Source organism: Patiria miniata, unplaced genomic scaffold (assembly GCF_015706575.1).
Source record: "Patiria miniata isolate m_02_andy unplaced genomic scaffold, ASM1570657v1 HiC_scaffold_19, whole genome shotgun sequence".
Lineage (NCBI taxonomy): Eukaryota > Metazoa > Echinodermata > Asteroidea > Valvatida > Asterinidae > Patiria > Patiria miniata.
In genome coordinates this window covers 2,855,841-2,877,163 of record NW_024037057.1, presented here as the reverse complement: position 1 = coordinate 2,877,163, position 21,323 = coordinate 2,855,841, and positions in this window count along the sequence as shown.

Below are 21,323 nucleotides of genomic sequence, written 5' to 3'. Positions count from 1 at the left end.
GATCAAGAGCGATAGTTGCAATGTTCTGTAGCGCCTTGCATAATTGATTTTTTTACGTTCTCTCACTAACATCTTGGTCATTTTGTAGCAACGGGGGCGTGGCCATTTTATGTAAATAAGACCGTCTGTGTTAGTTCGAACAGCATGGAAGTTCCCATTTGCCGCAGTAGTCGCGCAGTCATGCGGGGTATCACCGCGTTGCATAATTAGCGATGATGCTTGCTAACCGCACGTGTAGCATGAATGTTTATAAACGTCGGCGAGACATTAAACCATTTGTCGATCGCTGATTGGTTCCCTAGGAAAGCCATGATGCTGGGTCACCACAGGTATATAGCCTGTATGTTTTCAACCGTCTGGCAAGCCATTGAACCATTTCTTGATCACTGATTGGTTCCCTAGGAAAGCCTAGAAAGAAAATAAAGAAAACGTTAAACCGCTGATACGAAATGGCCAAGACGTTAGTTGGGAGTAGGCGCGCTGGTCTAATTGTTGTGCCATTAGAAGGCGCTCTATGCACCGTCCACTATCGATCACTAGCATCTTGGGCCGAGACTAGGATATAAATAACACTTTGGAAAACGGCTTACATCCTTTGAGATTCAAGATTCAGGCTTTCAGGTATTGCTACTTTTCCTACTTTTTCCTAGTTTTTCTTTACCTTGCTCCTACTTTTCCTACTTTTTTTCTTGAAATCCCTTCTTTTTCTTCCTGCAGCTCCAAAAAATGAAATCTCATTGAATATTTTTTATCATAACAGTGTTACACACTGTCATATGTAAATCACACAATGAAGGGCTTGGGCGCAGGAGTACTGCAACTGTACTTCCAAGAGCTTAGTTGAGGATGGAGCACAAGTGTTGTGAGTACAGAACATGCCAAATGAGGCTAATGATGCTGTGGGCATGGGCGAGTATCAACGAAAACTACTCCTGAAAGCCCGCAAAAGTCCTACTTTTATCCTGATTTTGTCCTCCAAAATCCTACTTTTGCCTGTTTTTTTTAATATTATTTTGATCCCACTGTTCTAATATTCACCTTGGTCCGCTTGAAAGCCTGATTATTTGTTAATTTTTTAGATCATGTTCAAGGTTTTTGCCAGTGTATGCATTCCAGTGGTTTTCCACTTCCCATTTCATTCAGGCAATTCACAACGCAGTGCGCCACCAAGAGTTTGCCACGGAGAGTCCATTTTTGAAGTTTACGGTCGACAAAACATGGCCCATTTGAATGAGTGTCAGTAGACAACTTGAGCTAATTTGTTATAGATTGGGGCATAGCGTTCTGCCGCCTTATAAAAAAAACCACCATATTGATGAAAAGAAAAGAAAAGAAAAGAAAAGGGCAAACAGATACTCAAACCATACGCTTGCGAAACTACTGACCAGAAAAACAAACCATTTCAAATGTCCAAACTCTTGGTGGCGCACTGCATTGTGAATCGCTATGAAATTTGCAACAAGTGTACATGAAGAAGTCTTGTAAAGACTTCCTACTTGCCATGCATTCCTACTAATGGCTGTGGCTTAAGTCTGGTACCAGTTGCACAGTGTATTTTCCAGTATGGTGGGATTTGGTCACCAGCCTATTTCATCGCCGAATATTAACGACTATGCAAGGAGTGTACAGTATTTGAGGTATTTTTGTGCATGCGTATTACATGTATACCCTCCAGGGTTAAAATGTAAAAATTAGTTTAACATTATGGCACTCCAGTGCAATTTTTTGTTGTTTCTGCATTCCTCTTATGCTACAGGATTGTGCAAATTTAGACGAAAACTGTGGACACACACTTGGACGAGCATGTTTGTTTATGGTGTAAATCAAGGGTTTTCTATTGTTCCTCCTCCCTTTTCCTTTGTTTATTAACTTTTTTTGCAACAGCTCTCATTGGTTTTGTACACGTTTTTTAACCGAGGAGTCCTTTTTTGGTTCCTGTCCTTGATTCATCGATGAATCGATGATGTTGCATGTGTGTGTCCTCGATTTACACCATAAACACATGCCCAATTACATGGCTCTGCTTACCGTTGGCAAAAAAGTCCCACTTACTGTAGCAGAACATTCAGTGCTGACGGTAAGCATATTTCACGGGTTAGGGAGGAATTTTGGCTTCTGCGCATGTGTACATCCTGTAAGTAAGGATTCTGTGCTTACAGGGTTAGCGCAGAATTGTTCTGCTAGCACTGTTAGCCCAGAATGGTGATTGTAAGCGCGGAATGCTGTGGTTAGCAGACCAATGAAATAGGGGCCTGGGCATACATTTAGAGCTGCGCCGAATATACCAAATATTTGAATATTCGATCGAATTAGAGTTTGAATATTCGAATACTGACTTATTCTGAAATGCGCAGCTCTATATGTAACGCATGCCTGTAGGACCTCTTTAAGAATTTGATATTTTTTAATCAAGTTGTTACGATAAATTTGTTGGTTTAAAACGTGCGAGATCAATTTGTTATAAGAACTATGCAATGAAAATGGCCGAGAATCCATTAAGTATTGCTTATGAAGTTTTAAAATCAGGGATTTTTTTTTAGTATTTTGTTTTTTGTAAGTTAAATGCCAAATGCCATATCAGTTTGGTTTAAGGAAAATGTTGTGCAGTGTAACACGTTTGGATTTTTGACATCGAAGCTAAAGGAATACACATGTAAAATAAAAAGTCATGTACGTTAAATTTGCTGTTGTGAAAACTGAAATTGGATTTATTTTATGTATTGAAAGCTCAGGCATATCGTGGCAGACTATTTAACTACGATGACATTTGTGGAAATATTGTACAAGTTTATGCTGATTTTATTAAGTGTAATCAATATTTTTTCGAAGTTGGAGAAGACTTACAAAATATTTGAAAATGTGGAGTTTTGGTTTTGTATAGGTTTTCAGACTAGCCCCATAAAATTTGTCTCAAATACTGGACTGCCTTCGTATTAACAGCCACACAGCGACGCATGCTGCATTTAAAAAAAAAATAGTTTCCTGAACTTGAAATTTAAACTGGGTTTATTTTTCACTTGAAATTTGCTATCCGGCTCGTTAGTAAAAACGGCATACACACGCGATAAACACATTGGATAAACACTCAAGTTGAGTTGGCTTCCAGTTCCAACAGTTCCAGTGCTACTCAATGTGCAGTGGGCGTTGTTGAACCTTGCGCAGCGTTTACAAAAAAACTTTACAACAACTCGTCAAAACTGCTGCCCTCTCTGGGCAGCAGGTACTTTCCCGCACTACGCAAGACCCTATTCTTAGCAATACAACAAAAAGCCACGTGCCAGACAGTGTCCAGACAGTTGCCAGACAGTGCGCTGGAAAGATAATTGACTGGCGGCTGTGGTATGCAGTTATGAAGGGAGATGACTGTGTCAAGTTACAGGTCTTTGTTGATTTTCAATGAGACTTGGCAGGAGGCCTGGTCGAAAGTTTGTTGACACGGCCTGGGTGTAGCCCTGGCTGCAAAGTTCATTGAACCAGCTGATTTGGCACGGGTTGAATGAGGATTAGATAGGAGGTGAACGTTATTGGCCCTCAATTTTTTTTTTCAAAAAATTCGGTTACCTGGGGCCCAAAGGGTAGCAGGTCACTCTTCGTAGGGTTAAACTGAAGTGACGTCATACTAACGAACCGGATAGAACCTAATTACCTGGTTAGTAACCAGGCAAGATCAAAAGATCAAAGGTGCATGACCCAAGACATTGAGAAAAATCCTGCTGTTCATCTTGGGGACAAACTCTCTCAAAATTTCCCCTGAAAATTGCAGGAAGATTGGACAGAGCTTTAAAGTGGTAGCTGACTTGTAACTTGAAAATTACATGAGTGATTTGAACGATTCGTGTGCTAAAAGAAAGCTTATGAATTGGGCTTTCATATCCTAGATTTTGAAAGTGCAACATGCAGAACTTCACTAAAATAACGGTCCCGACATTTGGGTATCATTTTTATTTTACTCGCCCTGTATAGTTAAAACATTATAACATGGTTTATTTTCAAATGAGATGGATATTTGATGTTAGCTCCCCTCGGTATTGGACAGTGACAAACTAGTTCCCTTGACTCCCCGGGAAATAGTTTGGCCTTGTCTAACACCTTGCGGAGCTAATCGACTATCCACCCTCAAAGCATGTTATATTTGTATATTAGTTTCCATTTATGCTTAGGGAATCAGAAATGGACATAATTACAACAGTGGGGGATTGTACATATTTTTTTATGGCTGTGTTTTGATATTCAAATAAGGCCAAAGATTGTTTCCATAAACGTCTTTGTGTTTTGTAAAAACACAGGTTTTTGTTGTGGTCTTGACTAGTGGTAAAACTGCTGTACATATACAGTCGATTCTCGTTAATAAAAACTCGTTCGGACCTAGCCAAATTGTTTGTTATATCAGAATTTTGTATTAAGAGGAACATCAGTCCCATTCATTGTGCACATAAATGCACAGTCGGAACTAAGGCTTTATGTTTGTTATAACCAGAATTTTGTATCAACAGAGTTTGTACTAACGAGAGTCGACTGTATAATGTGAAGGAGTTGGATGAACTGAGATTGAATATATGTAGAAATAACAAACTTCTTGACGAAAATGAAGTGACGAATTTCACGAGGAGGAGAAATCGTGGGAGTAGGTGCATTAAGTGTGTGTTTGAGAAGTGAATAATCATTTGAAACATGAGGATGCATCTTGCTACAAGAAGTTTCTTCCGTTTTGGTGCGGGGACAGGGAAACATGTATATATGTAGTTCCATGCTGGGATAGCTAAAGAAACTCGCTGTTTAAACAAGTGTGAGATTGTTCAGTAATATTGTCAACCAAAACGGATGCCGTTTTTTGTTTTTGTTTTTCAGAACCTTCCACGCTGGAATTTTAAAACGTGGTTGTCTTGTGCACTTTACATTAATGTTTAGTTTTGATGTAAAATATTGTTACTTTTTGTTTCTTGTCATTAGTAAGAAAGGTATCCAATTGTACATTCCTATGTGTTTTAGGTGAAGGTTACATGTAAAGATGTGAAGGAGATACAAATAAAACAAAATGAATTTAAATTTTCAGAAACTGTTATACGTCGCCTCTTTTTGTGTAATATCATAACATGAACTGGAAAACAAGAATTATTAAAAACAATAGGACTTTATTTATCAACACTTTGAGAAAGAGAATTAGCCCTTCTCGAGTAATATTTTATTTTCGCATGCACATGAACTCATGTATCATCTAGCACTTAGGCGAGGTCTCTTTAGCATTTTCTAAAACTTTTCTGAGGGAAACATATGATACACTTTTTTAACATTATCATATGACGCAATTTTTTTTTTCGTAATTGTAGAGTTGAGGAATTTGACTGGTGGGAGCAGATTTTGAAACTGTAATCTCCGCAGTGGGAGCAAGGGGTTAGTTAGCCTTGCATTTTTATCAAAATTTGGCTAAAAATTGACGTTCCTTCCCCCTCCCCCGCCCAGCCCGCTCTGACACCCACAAAATATGTGTAAACAATTATAATAATGATAAGATCGGATATAAACATCAAACGGGCCTGATCCCCCTCCCCGCCAACAATCCTGGATCTGCTCATGAACGCACCTGATACCTGTTTCAAAAAGCCTACATAATAATAGTGTTCACTGTTGCGTAACGATAAGTATGTTTAGCATACGTACAGGCCTACGACTAACGAGGCTGCCGTATACAATTTCCATACAAATGAAAAAAAATTGACTCATTATTGCCCGAAATATCGGCTTCTGTTACTTCGTCCATGGAGCCAAAACAGATGCACACACAGCAAAGTTCCAGGTCTCTCCGCCTATTATTAAGACAATTTGTTTTTGAGGAGAATTCTAAGGAAGCCTGGTGGCCGAGTGGTTAGATTCGGTGTCCACGATTCGCGGAGCCCGGGTTCGAATCCTGTCGGTGTCTTTTTGCTTTTCAATGCACGCATTCCATTCAGTGATTATAAGATGTTTAATTTCCCGTCGTAAGATACCAACTGTACCTTAGCTTAATCGGTAAGCACTGCGGCTGGTACTGTCCGTGAGTTCCAGGTTGGCGCCTTCGTACAGGTTCAGGGCATGTGGTCCACTCGGAGGATCAAGGCTTAGGGTGCCGCCCTGTTCCTCCCTTAGCTCTTTGCTTTTACATGGTGACTGGCCCTCCGGGGTTATATGGATGGACAGGGAAGGAAGTGTGTATTGGCCGGGACCCCCGAGAGCCCAGAAGAGAACTAAGGGATTGGCTGGGGCATTGTTATGGCTCAGACCGATCCCTGAAAGCTTGGCTAGCACATAACTTTTTGATTTTTTTTTAATACTCTATTTTTTTTTTTTTACTATGGTTTAGTTTGATATTTACATCTGCTCGGCAGGCCTACCATTATTAATGGCGCAATTCCAATTGACGTACGAAACGCCAGGGGAAAAATAAAGATGTACATCATATATTACATCTTTCAATGAACGTTTCTTAATTTGTGAACATTCCCAAAAAAAATACCCCAAAAAATAAAAAATATTGAAGATTTAGGCAAAATCCATTGATATGTTTAGTAAAAAAGTTCACATTTTCCACCGATTTTGCCCTCAAATTTTAGGCAATTTTTTCAGAAGCACGTCTGTCCACAAATCGAACTGGAATGTCCATTATGGTCCACTAGGCTTCATCCCCTAAAGTTTTACAGAAATTGAAATTTCCGTCAAAATTGAACATTTGCAAAGGGTTGGCCTTACATTTTTGACAAAATTTGGCCAAAAAAATCACTTTTCACCAAACAACGGAAAGTTATTCAGAGGCAAGAGGAGCCTTAATCACAATAGAAAAACACCCCAAATTTTTGAAGATTTAGGAAAAATGTATTGCCATTTTCTGGTAAAAAAAAACAATCACTTTTTGAACGATTTTACCCCAAATTTTAGGTGAAATTTTCTTTTTAGCAGCACGTCTGTCATCAAATCGAATTGGAATGTCTTCTAAAGTCCATTAGGGATCTTCCCTGCAAGTTTAAGGAATTCATTTTTCGGCCAAAATTTCAAAATTTGCAAGGGGTTAGCATAACATTTTTGGTCAAAATTTGCCCCAAAATTCACATTTCTCAAAAAACTCAGGAACTTCTTCAGAGCAAGAGGAGCATCAATCACTATCCAAACATCCCAATTTTGTAGATTTAGACAAAATTCACTGATATTTTGAGGTAAAAATTGACATTTCGACCGAATTTGCATTTTTTGGGAAATTAAGAATATAAGGGGTTAGTCTGCATTTTCATCAAAATTAGGGGAAAATAGCACTTTTATTTTGGAAGCCAGGAATATAAGGGGTTAGCCTTTCATTTTCATCACGATTTGGCAAAATTTGTCCTTTCTTAGAAATTAAGAATATCAAGGCGTTAGTCTTGCATTTTCATCAAAATTGGGAAAAATTGGCACTTTTTTCGAAATGTAGAATATAAGGGGTTAGCCTTGCATTTTCATCAAAATTGGCAAAATATTTGCACTTTTTTTGGAAATTAAGAATATAAGGGGTTAGTCTTGCATTTTCATCATAATTGGGAAAAATTTGCACTTTTTTTGGAAATTAAGAATATAAGGGGTTAGCCTGGCATTTTCATCCAAATTGGGAAAAATTTGCACTTTTTTTGGAAATTAAGAATATAAGGGGTTAGTCTTGCATAATCATCAAAATTGGGAAAAATTGGCACTTTTTTGGAAATTAAGAATATAAGGGGTTAGCCTTGCAGTTTCATCAAAATTGGGAAAAATTGGCACTTTTTTTGGAAATTAAGAATATCAGGGGTTAGCCTTGCATTTTCATCAAAATCGGGAAAAAAATTGTCCTTTCTTAGAAATTAAGAATATAAGGTGTTAGCCTTGCATTTTCATCAAAATTGGGAAAAAAATTGTCCTTTTTTGGAAATTAAGAATATAAGGGGTTAGTCTGGCATTTTCATCAAAATTCGGAAAAATTGGCACTTTTTTTTATCGAAAATAAGAATATAAGGGGTTAGCCTTGCATTTTCATCAAAATTGGGAAAATTAGCACTTTTTTCGAAATTAAAAATATAAGGGGTTAGCATTGCACTTTCATCAAAATTGGGAAAAATTTGCACTTTTTTTGGAAATTAAGAATATAAGGGGTTAGCCTTGCATTTTCATCAAAATTGGGAAAAATTTGCACTTTTTTTTGAAATTAAGAATATAAGGGGTTAGTCTTGCATTTTCATCAAAATTGGGAAGAAAATTGTCCTTTTTTGGAAATTAAGAATATAAGGGGTTAGTCTTGCATTTTTCATCAAAATTGGGAAAAATTTGAACTTTTTTTTCGAAATTAAGAATATTAGGGGTTAGTCTTGCATTTTCATCAAAATTGGGGAAAATTTGCACTTTTTTTGGAAATTAAGAATATAAGGAGTTAGCCTTGCATTTTAATCAAAATTGGGAAAAATTTGCACTTTTTTTGGAAATTAAGAATATAAGGGGTTAGCCTTGCATTTTCATCAAAATTGGGAAAAATTTGCACTTTTTTTGGAAATTAAGAATATAAGGGGTTAGCCTTGCATTTTCATCAAAATTGGGAAAAATTTGCACTTTTTTTGGAAATTAAGAATATAAGGGGTTAGCCTTGCATTTTCATCAAAATTGGGAAAAATTTGCACTTTTTGGGAAATTACGAATATATGTGTTTATCCTGGCTTTTCATCATAATTGGGAAAAATTTGCACTATTTTTTTCAAAATTAAGAATATATATGGGGTTAGCTTGCATTTTCATCAAAATTGGGAAAATTGGCACTTTTTTTCGAAATTAAGAATATAAGGGGTTAGCCTTGCATTTTCATCAAAATTTGGAAAAATTTGCACTTTTTTTGGAAATTAAGAATATAAGGGGTGAGTCTTGCATTTTCATCAAAATTGGGAAAATTGGCACTTTTTTTCGAAATTAAAAATATAAGGGGTTAGCCTTGCACTTTCATCAAAATTGGGAAAAATTTGCACTTTTTTTGGAAATTAAGAATAAAAGGGTTTAGCCTGGCATTTTCATCAAAATTGGGAAAAATTTGCACTTTTTTTGGAAATTAAGAATATAAGGGGTTAGCCTTGCATTTTCATCAAAATTGGGAAAATTGGCACTTTTTTTCGAAATTAAAAATATAAGGGTTTAGCCTGGCATTTTCATCAAAATTGGGAAAATTGGCACTTTTTTTCGAAATTTAGAATGTAAGGGGTTAGCCTTGCATTTTCATCAAAATTGGGAAAAATTTGCACTTTTTTTGGAAATTAAGAATATAAGGGGTTAGCCTGGCATTTTCATCAAAATTGGGAAAATTGGCACTTTTTTTCGAAATTAAAAATATAAGGGTTTAGCCTGGCATTTTCATCAAAATTGGGAAAAATTTGCACTTTTTTTGGAAATTAGAATATAAAGGGTTAGCCTTGCATTTTCATAAAAATTGGGAAGAAAATTGTCCTTTTTTGGAAATTAAAAATATAAGGGGTTAGTCTTGCATTTTTCATCAAAATTGGGAAAAATTTGCACTTTTTTTCGAAATTAAGAATATAAGGGGTTAGTCTTGCATTTTCATCAAAATTGGGAAAAAATTTCACTTTTTTGGAAATTAAGAATATAAGGGGTTAGCCTTGCATTTTCATCAAAATTGGGAAAAATTTGCACTTTTTTTGGAAATTAAGAATATAAGGTGTTAGTCTTGCATTTTCATCAAAATTGGGAAAAAAATTGTCCTTTTTTGGAAATTAAGAATATAAGGGGTAAGCTTGCACTTTCATCAAAATTGGGGAAAAAAATTGCACTATTTTTTTGAAGATAAGAATATAAGGGGTTAGCCTTGCATTTTCATCAAAATTGGGAAAATTTGCATTTTTTTCGAAATTAAGAACATAAGGGGTTAGCCTTGCATTTTCATCAAAATTGGGAAAAATTTGCACTTTTTTGGAAATTAAGAATATAAGGGGTTAGTCTTGCATTTTCATCAAAATTGGGAAAAGATTGCACTTTTTTTCGAAATTAAGAATATAAGGGGTTAGCCTTGCATTTTCATCAAAATTGGGAAAAATTGGCACTTTTTTGGAAATTAAGAATATAAGGGGTTAGTCTTGCATTTTCTTCAAAATTGGGAAAATTGGCACTTTTTTTCGAAATTTAGAATGTAAGGGGTTAGCCTTGCATTTTCATCAAAATTGGGAAAAATTTGCAATTTTTTTGGAAATTAAGAATATAAGGGGTTAGTCTTGCATTTTCATCAAAATTGGGAAAAATTTTCACTTTTTTTGGAAATTAAGAATATAAGGGGTTAGCCTTGCATTTTCATCAAAGATGGAAAAAAATTGTCCTTTCTTAGAAATTAAGAATATAAGGTGTTAGCCTTGCATTTTCATCAAAATTGGGAAAAAAATTGTCCTTTTTTGGAAATTAAGAATATAAGGGGTTAGTCTTGCATTTTCATCAAAATTGGGAAAAAAATTGTCCTTTTTTGGAAATTAAGAATATAAGGGGTAAGCTTGCACTTTCATCAAAATTGGGAAAAAAATTGCACTATTTTTTTGAAGATAAGAATATAAGGGGTTAGCCTTGCATTTTCATCAAAATTGGGAAAATTTGCACTTTTTTTTTAAATTAAGAACATAATGGGTTAGCCTTGCATTTTCATCAAAATTGGGAAAAATTTGCACTTTTTTTGGAAATTAAGAATATAAGGGGTTAGCCTGGCATTTTCATCAAAATTGGGAAAAATTTGCACTTTTTTTGGAAATTAAGAATATAAGGGGTTAGCCTTGCATTTTCATCAAAATTGGGAAGAAAATTGTCCTTTTTTGGAAATTAAGAATATAAGGGGTTAGTCTTGCATTTTTCATCAAAATTGGGAAAAATTTGCACTTTTTTTTGGAAATTAAGAATATAAGGGGTTAGTCTTGCATTTTCATCAAAATTGGGAAAAATTTGCACTTTTTTTGGAAATTAAGAATATAAGGGGTTAGCCTTGCATTTTCATCAAAATTGGGAAAAATTTGCACTTTTTTGGAAATTAAGAATATAAGGGGTTAGTCTTGCATTTTCATCAAAATTGGGAAAAATTGTCCTTTTTTGGAAATTAAGAATATAGGGGGTAAGCTTGCACTTTCATCAAAATTGGGAAAAAAATTGCACTTTTTTTTTGAAGATAAGAATATAAGGGGTTAGCCTTGCACTTTCATCAAAATTGGGAAAATTTGCACTTTTTTTCGAAATTAAGAACATAAGGGGTTAGCCTTGCATTTTCATCAAAATTGGGAAAAATTTGCACTTTTTTTGGAAATTAAGAATATAAGGGGTTAGTCTTGCATTTTCTTCAAAATTGGGAAAATTGGCACTTTTTTTCGAAATTTAGAATGTAAGGGGTTAGCCTTGCATTTTCATGAAAATTGGGAAAAATTTGCAATTTTTTTGGAAATTAAGAATATAAGGGGTTAGTCTTGCATTTTCATCAAAATTGGGAAAAATTTGCACTTTTTTTCGAAATTAAGCATATAAGGGGTTAGCCTTGCATTTTCATCAAAATTGGGAAAAATTTGCACTTTTTTTGGAAATTAAGAATATAAGGGGTTAGTCTGGCATTTTCTTCAAAATTGGGAAAATTGGCACTTTTTTTCGAAAATAAGAATAAAAGGGGTTAGCCTTGCATTTTCATCAAAATTGGGAAAAATTTGCAATTTTTTTGGAAATTAAGAATATATTGGGAAAATTGGGAAAATTGGCACTTTTTTTCGAAATTAAAAATATAAGGGGTTAGCCTTGCACTTTCATCAAAATTAGGAAAAATTTGCACTTTTTTTGGAAATTAAGAATATAAGGGGCTAGTCTTGCATTTTCATCAAAATTGGGAAAAATTTTCACTTTTTTTGGAAATTAAGAATATAAGGGGTTAGCCTTGCATTTTCATCAAAGATGGGAAAAATTTGCACTTTTTTTGGAAATTAAGAATATAAGGGGTTAGCCTTGCATTTTCATCAAAATTGGGAAAAATTTGCACTTTTTTTGGAAATTAAGAATATAAGGGGTTAGCCTTGCATTTTCATCAAAATTGGGAAAAATTTGCACTTTTTTTGGAAATTAAGAATATAAGGGGTTAGCCTTGCATTTTCATCAAAATTGGGAAAAATTTGCACTTTTTTTGGAAATTAAGAATATAAGGGGTTAGCCTTGCATTTTCATCAAAATTGGGAAAAAAATTGTCCTTTTTTGGAAATTAAGAATATAAGGGGTTAGCCTTGCATTTTCATCAAAATTGGGAAAATTGGCACTTTTTTTCGAAATTAAGAATATAAGGGGTTAGCCTTGCATTTTCATCAAAATTGGGAAAAATTTGCACTCTTATTGGAAATTAAGAATATAAGGGGTTAGTCTTGCATTTTCATCAAAATTTGGAAAATTGGCACTTTTTTTCGAAATTAAAAATATAAGGGGTTAGCCTTGCACTTTCATCAAAATTGGGAAAAATTTGCACTTTTTTTGGAAATTAAGAATATAAGGGGTTAGCCTGGCATTTAAATCAAAATTGGGAAAAATTTGCACTTTTTTTGGAAATTAAGAATATAAGGGGTTAGTCTTGCATTATCATCAAAATTGGGAAGAAAATTGTCCTTTTTTGGAAATGAAGAATATAAGGGGTTAGTCTTGCATTTTTCATCAAAATTGGGAAAAATTTGCACTTTTTTTTGGAAATTAAGAATATAAGGGGTTAGTCTTGCATTTTCATCAAAATTGGGAAAATTTGCACTTTTTTGGAAATTAAGAATATAAGGGGTTAGCCTTGCCTTTTCATCAAAATTGGGAAAAATTTGCACTTTTTTTTGAAATTAAGAATATAAGGGGTTAGCCTTGCATTTTCATCAAAATTGGGAAAAATTTGCACTTTTTTTGGAAATTAAGAATATAAGGGGTTAGCCTTACATTTTCATCAAAATTGGGAAAAAAATTGTCCTTTTTTGGAAATTAAGAATATGAGGGGTTAGCCTTGCATTTTCATCAAAATTGGGAAAATTGGCACTTTTTTTCGAAATTAAGAATATAAGGGGTTAGCCTTGCATTTTCATCAAAATTGGGAAAAATTTGAACTCTTTTTGGAAATTAAGAATATAAGGGGTTAGTCTTGCATTTTCATCAAAATTTGGAAAATTGGCACTTTTTTTCGAAATTAAAAATGTAAGGGGTTAGCCTTGCACTTTCATCAAAATTGGGAAAAATTTGCACTTTTTTTGGAAATTAAGAATATAAGGGGTTAGCCTGGCATTTAAATCAAAATTGGGAAAAATTTGCACTTTTTTTGGAAATTAAGAATATAAGGGGTTAGTCTTGCATTATCATCAAAATTGGGAAGAAAATTGTCCTTTTTTGGAAATTAAGAATATAAGGGGTTAGTCTTGCATTTTTCATCAAAATTGGGAAAAATTTGCACTTTTTTTTCGAAATTAAGAATATAAGGGGTTAGTCTTGCATTTTCATCAAAATTGGGAAAATTTGCACTTTTTTGGAAATTAAGAATATAAGGGGTTAGCCTTGCATTTTCATCAAAATTGGGAAAAATTTGCACTTTTTTTGGAAATTAAAAATATAAGGGGTTAGCCTTGCATTTTCATCAAAATTGGGAAAAATTGGCCCTTTTTTTTCGAAATTAAGACATATAAGGGGTTAGCCTGGCATTCGAAATTAAGAATGTAAGGGGGTTAGCCTTGCAATTTTTTTTAAAATGGAAAAAAAATCACTTTTTTGGAAATTAAGAATATAACGGATTAGCCTTGCATTTTCATCAAAATTGGGATAAATTTGCACTTTTTTCTTTATTTAGAATATAAGGGGTTAGCCTTGCATTTTCATCACAATTGGGAAAAATTTGCACTTTTTTTGGAAATTAAGAATATAAGGGGTTAGTCTGGCATTTTCTTCAAAATTGGGAAAATTGGCACTTTTTTTCGAAATTAAGAATAAAAGGGGTTAGCCTTGCATTTTCATCAAAATTGGGAAAAATTTGCAATTTTTTTGGAAATTAAGAATATATTGGGAAAATTGGGAAAATTGGCACTTTTTTTCGAAATTAAAAATATAAGGGGTTAGCCTTGCACTTTCATCAAAATTAGGAAAAATTTGCACTTTTTTTGGAAATTAAGAATATAAGGGGCTAGTCTTGCATTTTCATCAAAATTGGGAAAAATTTTCACTTTTTTTGGAAATTAAGAATATAAGGGGTTAGCCTTGCATTTTCATCAAAGATGGGAAAAATTTGCACTTTTTTGGAAATTAAGAAGATAAGGGGTTAGTCTTGCATTTTCATCAAAATTGGGAAAAATTTGCACTTTTTTTGGAAATTAAGAATATAAGGGGTTAGCCTTGCATTTTCATCAAAATTGGGAAAAATTTGCACTTTTTTTGGAAATTAAGAATATGAGGGGTTAGCCTTGCATTTTCATCAAAATTGGGAAAAATTTGCACTTTTTTTGGAAATTAAGAATATAAGGGGTTAGCCTTGCATTTTCATCAAAATTGGGAAAAATTTGCACTTTTTTTGGAAATTAAGAATATAAGGGGTTAGCCTTGCATTTTCATCAAAATTGGGAAAAAAATTGTCCTTTTTTGGAAATTAAGAATATAAGGGGTTAGCCTTGCATTTTCATCAAAATTGGGAAAATTGGCACTTTTTTTCGAAATTAAGAATATAAGGGGTTAGCCTTGCATTTTCATCAAAATTGGGAAAAATTTGAACTCTTTTTGGAAATTAAGAATATAAGGGGTTAGCCTGGCATTTAAATCAAAATTGGGAAAAATTTGCACTTTTTTTGGAAATTAAGAATATAAGGGGTTAGTCTTGCATTATCATCAAAATTGGGAAGAAAATTGTCCTTTTTTGGAAATGAAGAATATAAGGGGTTAGTCTTGCATTTTTCATCAAAATTGGGAAAAATTTGCACTTTTTTTTGGAAATTAAGAATATAAGGGGTTAGTCTTGCATTTTCATCAAAATTGGGAAAATTTGCACTTTTTTGGAAATTAAGAATATAAGGGGTTAGCCTTGCCTTTTCATCAAAATTGGGAAAAATTTGCACTTTTTTTGAAATTAAGAATATAAGGGGTTAGCCTTGCATTTTCATCAAAATTGGGAAAAATTTGCACTTTTTTTGGAAATTAAGAATATAAGGGGTTAGCCTTACATTTTCATCAAAATTGGGAAAAAAATTGTCCTTTTTTGGAAATTAAGAATATAAGGGGTTAGCCTTGCATTTTCATCAAAATTGGGAAAATTGGCACTTTTTTTCGAAATTAAGAATATAAGGGGTTAGCCTTGCATTTTCATCAAAATTGGGAAAAATTTGAACTCTTTTTGGAAATTAAGAATATAAGGGGTTAGTCTTGCATTTTCATCAAAATTTGGAAAATTGGCACTTTTTTTCGAAATTAAAAATGTAAGGGGTTAGCCTTGCACTTTCATCAAAATTGGGAAAAATTTGCACTTTTTTTGGAAATTAAGAATATAAGGGGTTAGCCTGGCATTTAAATCAAAATTGGGAAAAATTTGCACTTTTTTTGGAAATTAAGAATATAAGGGGTTAGTCTTGCATTATCATCAAAATTGGGAAGAAAATTGTCCTTTTTTGGAAATTAAGAATATAAGGGGTTAGTCTTGCATTTTTCATCAAAATTGGGAAAAATTTGCACTTTTTTTTCGAAATTAAGAATATAAGGGGTTAGTCTTGCATTTTCATCAAAATTGGGAAAATTTGCACTTTTTTGGAAATTAAGAATATAAGGGGTTAGCCTTGCATTTTCATCAAAATTGGGAAAAATTTGCACTTTTTTTGGAAATTAAAAATATAAGGGGTTAGCCTTGCATTTTCATCAAAATTGGGAAAAATTGGCCCTTTTTTTTCGAAATTAAGACATATAAGGGGTTAGCCTGGCATTCGAAATTAAGAATGTAAGGGGGTTAGCCTTGCAATTTTTTTTAAAATGGAAAAAAAATCACTTTTTTGGAAATTAAGAATATAACGGATTAGCCTTGCATTTTCATCAAAATTCGGATAAATTTGCACTTTTTTCTTTATTTAGAATATAAGGGGTTAGCCTTGCATTTTCATCACAATTGGGAAAAATTTGCACTTTTTTTGGAAATTAAGAATATAAGGGGTTAGTCTGGCATTTTCTTCAAAATTGGGAAAATTGGCACTTTTTTTCGAAATTAAGAATAAAAGGGGTTAGCCTTGCATTTTCATCAAAATTGGGAAAAATTTGCAATTTTTTTGGAAATTAAGAATATATTGGGAAAATTGGGAAAATTGGCACTTTTTTTCGAAATTAAAAATATAAGGGGTTAGCCTTGCACTTTCATCAAAATTAGGAAAAATTTGCACTTTTTTTGGAAATTAAGAATATAAGGGGCTAGTCTTGCATTTTCATCAAAATTGGGAAAAATTTTCACTTTTTTTGGAAATTAAGAATATAAGGGGTTAGCCTTGCATTTTCATCAAAGATGGGAAAAATTTGCACTTTTTTGGAAATTAAGAAGATAAGGGGTTAGTCTTGCATTTTCATCAAAATTGGGAAAAATTTGCACTTTTTTTGGAAATTAAGAATATAAGGGGTTAGCCTTGCATTTTCATCAAAATTGGGAAAAATTTGCACTTTTTTTGGAAATTAAGAATATAAGGGGTTAGCCTTGCATTTTCATCAAAATTGGGAAAAATTTGCACTTTTTTTGGAAATTAAGAATATAAGGGGTTAGCCTTGCATTTTCATCAAAATTGGGAAAAAAATTGTCCTTTTTTGGAAATTAAGAATATAAGGGGTTAGCCTTGCATTTTCATCAAAATTGGGAAAATTGGCACTTTTTTTCGAAATTAAGAATATAAGGGGTTAGCCTTGCATTTTCATCAAAATTGGGAAAAATTTGAACTCTTTTTGGAAATTAAGAATATAAGGGGTTAGTCTTGCATTTTCATCAAAATTTGGAAAATTGGCACTTTTTTTCGAAATTAAAAATGTAAGGGGTTAGCCTTGCACTTTCATCAAAATTGGGAAAAATTTGCACTTTTTTTGGAAATTAAGAATATAAGGGGTTAGCCTGGCATTTAAATCAAAATTGGGAAAAATTTGCACTTTTTTTGGAAATTAAGAATATAAGGGGTTAGTCTTGCATTATCATCAAAATTGGGAAGAAAATTGTCCTTTTTTGGAAATTAGGAATATAAGGGGTTAGTCTTGCATTTTTCATCAAAATTGGGAAAAATTTGCACTTTTTTTTCGAAATTAAGAATATAAGGGGTTAGTCTTGCATTTTCATCAAAATTGGGAAAATTTGCACTTTTTTGGAAATTAAGAATATAAGGGGTTAGCCTTGCATTTTCATCAAAATTGGGAAAAATTTGCATTTTTTTTGGAAATTAAAAATATAAGGGGTTAGCCTTGCATTTTCATCAAAATTGGGAAAAATTGGCCCTTTTTTTTCGAAATTAAGACTTATAAGGGGTTAGCCTGGCATTCGAAATTAAGAATGTAAGGGGGTTAGCCTTGCAATTGTTTTTAAAATGGAAAAAAAATCACTTTTTTGGAAATTAAGAATATAACGGATTAGCCTTGCATTTTCATCAAAATTGGGATAAATTTGCACTTTTTTCTTTATTTAGAATATAAGGGGTTAGCCTTGCATTTTCATCACAATTGGGAAAAATTTGCACTTTTTTTGGAAATTAAGAATATAAGGGGTTAGCCTTGCATTTTCATCAAAATTGGGAAAAATTTGCACTTTTTTTGGAAATTAAGAATATAAGGGGTTAGCCTTGCATTTTCATCAAAATTGGGAAAAATTTGCACTTTTTTTGGAAATTAAGAATATAAGGGGTTAGCCTTGCATTTTCATCAAAATTGGGAAAAAAATTGTCCTTTTTTGGAAATTAAGAATATAAGGGGTTAGCCTTGCATTTTCATCAAAATTGGGAAAATTGGCACTTTTTTTCGAAATTAAGAATATAAGGGGTTAGCCTTGCATTTTCATCAAAATTGGGAAAAATTTGCACTCTTATTGGAAATTAAGAATATAAGGGGTTAGTCTTGCATTTTCATCAAAATTTGGAAAATTGGCACTTTTTTTCGAAATTAAAAATATAAGGGGTTAGCCTTGCACTTTCATCAAAATTGGGAAAATTTGCACTTTTTTTGGAAATTAAGAATATAAGGGGTTAGCCTGGCATTTAAATCAAAATTGGGAAAAATTTGCACTTTTTTTGGAAATTAAGAATATAAGGGGTTAGTCTTGCATTATCATCAAAATTGGGAAGAAAATTGTCCTTTTTTGGAAATGAAGAATATAAGGGGTTAGTCTTGCATTTTTCATCAAAATTGGGAAAAATTTGCACTTTTTTTTGGAAATTAAGAATATAAGGGGTTAGTCTTGCATTTTCATCAAAATTGGGAAAATTTGCACTTTTTTGGAAATTAAGAATATAAGGGGTTAGCCTTGCATTTTCATCAAAATTGGGAAAAATTTGCACTTTTTTTGGAAATTAAGAATATAAGGGGTTAGCCTTGCATTTTCATCAAAATTGGGAAAAATTTGCACTTTTTTTGGAAATTAAGAATATAAGGGGTTAGCCTTACATTTTCATCAAAATTGGGAAAAAAATTGTCCTTTTTTGGAAATTAAGAATATAAGGGGTTAGCCTTGCATTTTCATCAAAATTGGGAAAATTGGCACTTTTTTTCGAAATTAAGAATATAAGGGGTTAGCCTTGCATTTTCATCAAAATTGGGAAAAATTTGAACTCTTTTTGGAAATTAAGAATATAAGGGGTTAGTCTTGCATTTTCATCAAAATTTGGAAAATTGGCACTTTTTTTCGAAATTAAAAATGTAAGGGGTTAGCCTTGCACTTTCATCAAAATTGGGAAAAATTTGCACTTTTTTTGGAAATTAAGAATATAAGGGGTTAGCCTGGCATTTAAATCAAAATTGGGAAAAATTTGCACTTTTTTTGGAAATTAAGAATATAAGGGGTTAGTCTTGCATTATCATCAAAATTGGGAAGAAAATTGTCCTTTTTTGGAAATTAAGAAAATAAGGGGTTAGTCTTGCATTTTTCATCAAAATTGGGAAAAATTTGCACTTTTTTTTCGAAATTAAGAATATAAGGGGTTAGTCTTGCATTTTCATCAAAATTGGGAAAATTTGCACTTTTTTTGGAAATTAAAAATATAAGGGGTTAGCCTTGCATTTTCATCAAAATTGGGAAAAATTGGCCCTTTTTTTTCGAAATTAAGACATATAAGGGGTTAGCCTGGCATTCGAAATTAAGAATGTAAGGGGGTTAGCCTTGCAATTTTTTTTAAAATGGAAAAAAAATCACTTTTTTGGAAATTAAGAATATAACGGATTAGCCTTGCATTTTCATCAAAATTGGGATAAATTTGCACTTTTTTCTTTATTTAGAATATAAGGGGTTAGCCTTGCATTTTCATCACAATTGGGAAAAATTTTTCCTTTTTTGGAAATTAAGAATAAACGAGGTTAGCCTTGCATTTCATCAAAATTGGGCAAAATTCGTCCATTTTTTGGAAATAAGAATATCTGGGGTTTGCCTTGCATTTTTGTCAAAATTGGAAAAAATTTGCACTTTTTGAAAATTAAGAATATAAGGGGTTAGCCTTGCATTTTCCCTAAAATTGGGAAAAATTTGCACTTTTTTTAGAAGCAAGGAACATAAGGGGTTAGCCTTGCACTTTAATCAAATTTGGGCAAAATTTGTCGTTTTTGGGAAATTAAGAATATCAGGGGTTAGCTTTGCATTTTCATCAAAATTGGGAAAAAATTGCACCTTTTTTTAGAAATTAAGAATATTAGGGGTTACCCTTGCATTTTCATCACGATTTGGCAAGACCGAAGTTCCGGAATTGACGCGGGAACGCGGTTTTTTTTTTTTTTTTTTTGCTTTTTTTTTTTCTTCAAGCTTGGATTGTACAGACAAGGTGGGGTACTGTTTTGCTTTTTTGGTGTTCTCATGTACATTTGTGTCCTCCATAATTTGCCTTGGTGCTCTCGATCATTTGCCTTGGTGCAATTTTCCATTCCTTGGTGCTCTTTGATAAGAAACAATTGATTAGGTGCGGCAATAGAGGGCGCTGTTTGAGCTACAGCAAAACATTTTGGGAAAAAAAAGATTGACGAGCATGATTAAAATCGACGTGCGCGCTGACCAGAGACCGACTTATTTTTTTTTGGCCTTTAGGGTGAGGGGCTATGTTTTCTTGCGTTTTCCTATTTTGCGAATAATTGTAGTTTCTTGAGAATGTTCACGATTAAAAAAACGTTCTTTGAAAGATGTAATTGATGATGTAATGTGTATATATATATATTACAATGTACATCTTTATTTTTTCCCCGGCGTGTCTTACGTCAATTAAAAATTGCGCCATTAATAATGGTAGGCCTGCCCAGCAGATGTAATTATCAAACTAAACCAAAGTAAAAAAAAAAAAAATAGAGAATCAAAAAAATCAAAAAGTTATGTGCTAGCCAAGCTTTCAGGGATCGGTCTGAGCCATAACAATGCCCCAGCCAATCCCTTAGTTCTCTTCTGGGCTCTCGGGGGTCCCGGCCAATACACACTTCCTTCCCTGTCCATCCATATAACCCCGGAGGGCCAGTCACCATGTAAAAGCAAAGAGCTAAGGGAGGAACAGGGCGGCACCCTAAGCCTTGATCCTCCGAGTGGACCACATGCCCTGAACCTGTACGAAGGCGCCAACCTGGAACTCACGGACAGTACCAGCCGCAGTGCTTACCGATTAAGCTAAGGTACAGTTGGTATCTTACGACGGGAAATTAAACATCTTATAATCACTGAATGGAATGCGTGCATTGAAAAGCAAAAAGACACCGACGGGATTCGAACCCGGGCTCCGCGAATCGTGGACACCGAATCTAACCACTCGGCCACCAGGCTTCCTTAGAATTCTCCTCAAAAACAAATTGTCTTAATAATAGGCGGAGAAACGTGGAACATTGCTGCGTGCATGCATTTGGCTCCACAGACGGATTAACAGAGGTCGGTATTTCGGGCAATAATGAGTCAACTGTTTTCATTTGTTTGGAAAATTGTATACGGCGGCCTCGTTAGTCGTAGGCCTGCACGTATGCTAAACATGCTTATCGTTACGCAACAGTGAACACTATTATTATGTAGGCTTTTTGAAACAGGTATCAGGTGCGTTCATGAGCAGATCCAGGATTTTTGGCGGGAGGGGGATCAGTCAGGCCCGTTAGATGTTTATATCCCATGCGTACAACTTGGTGCGATCAGG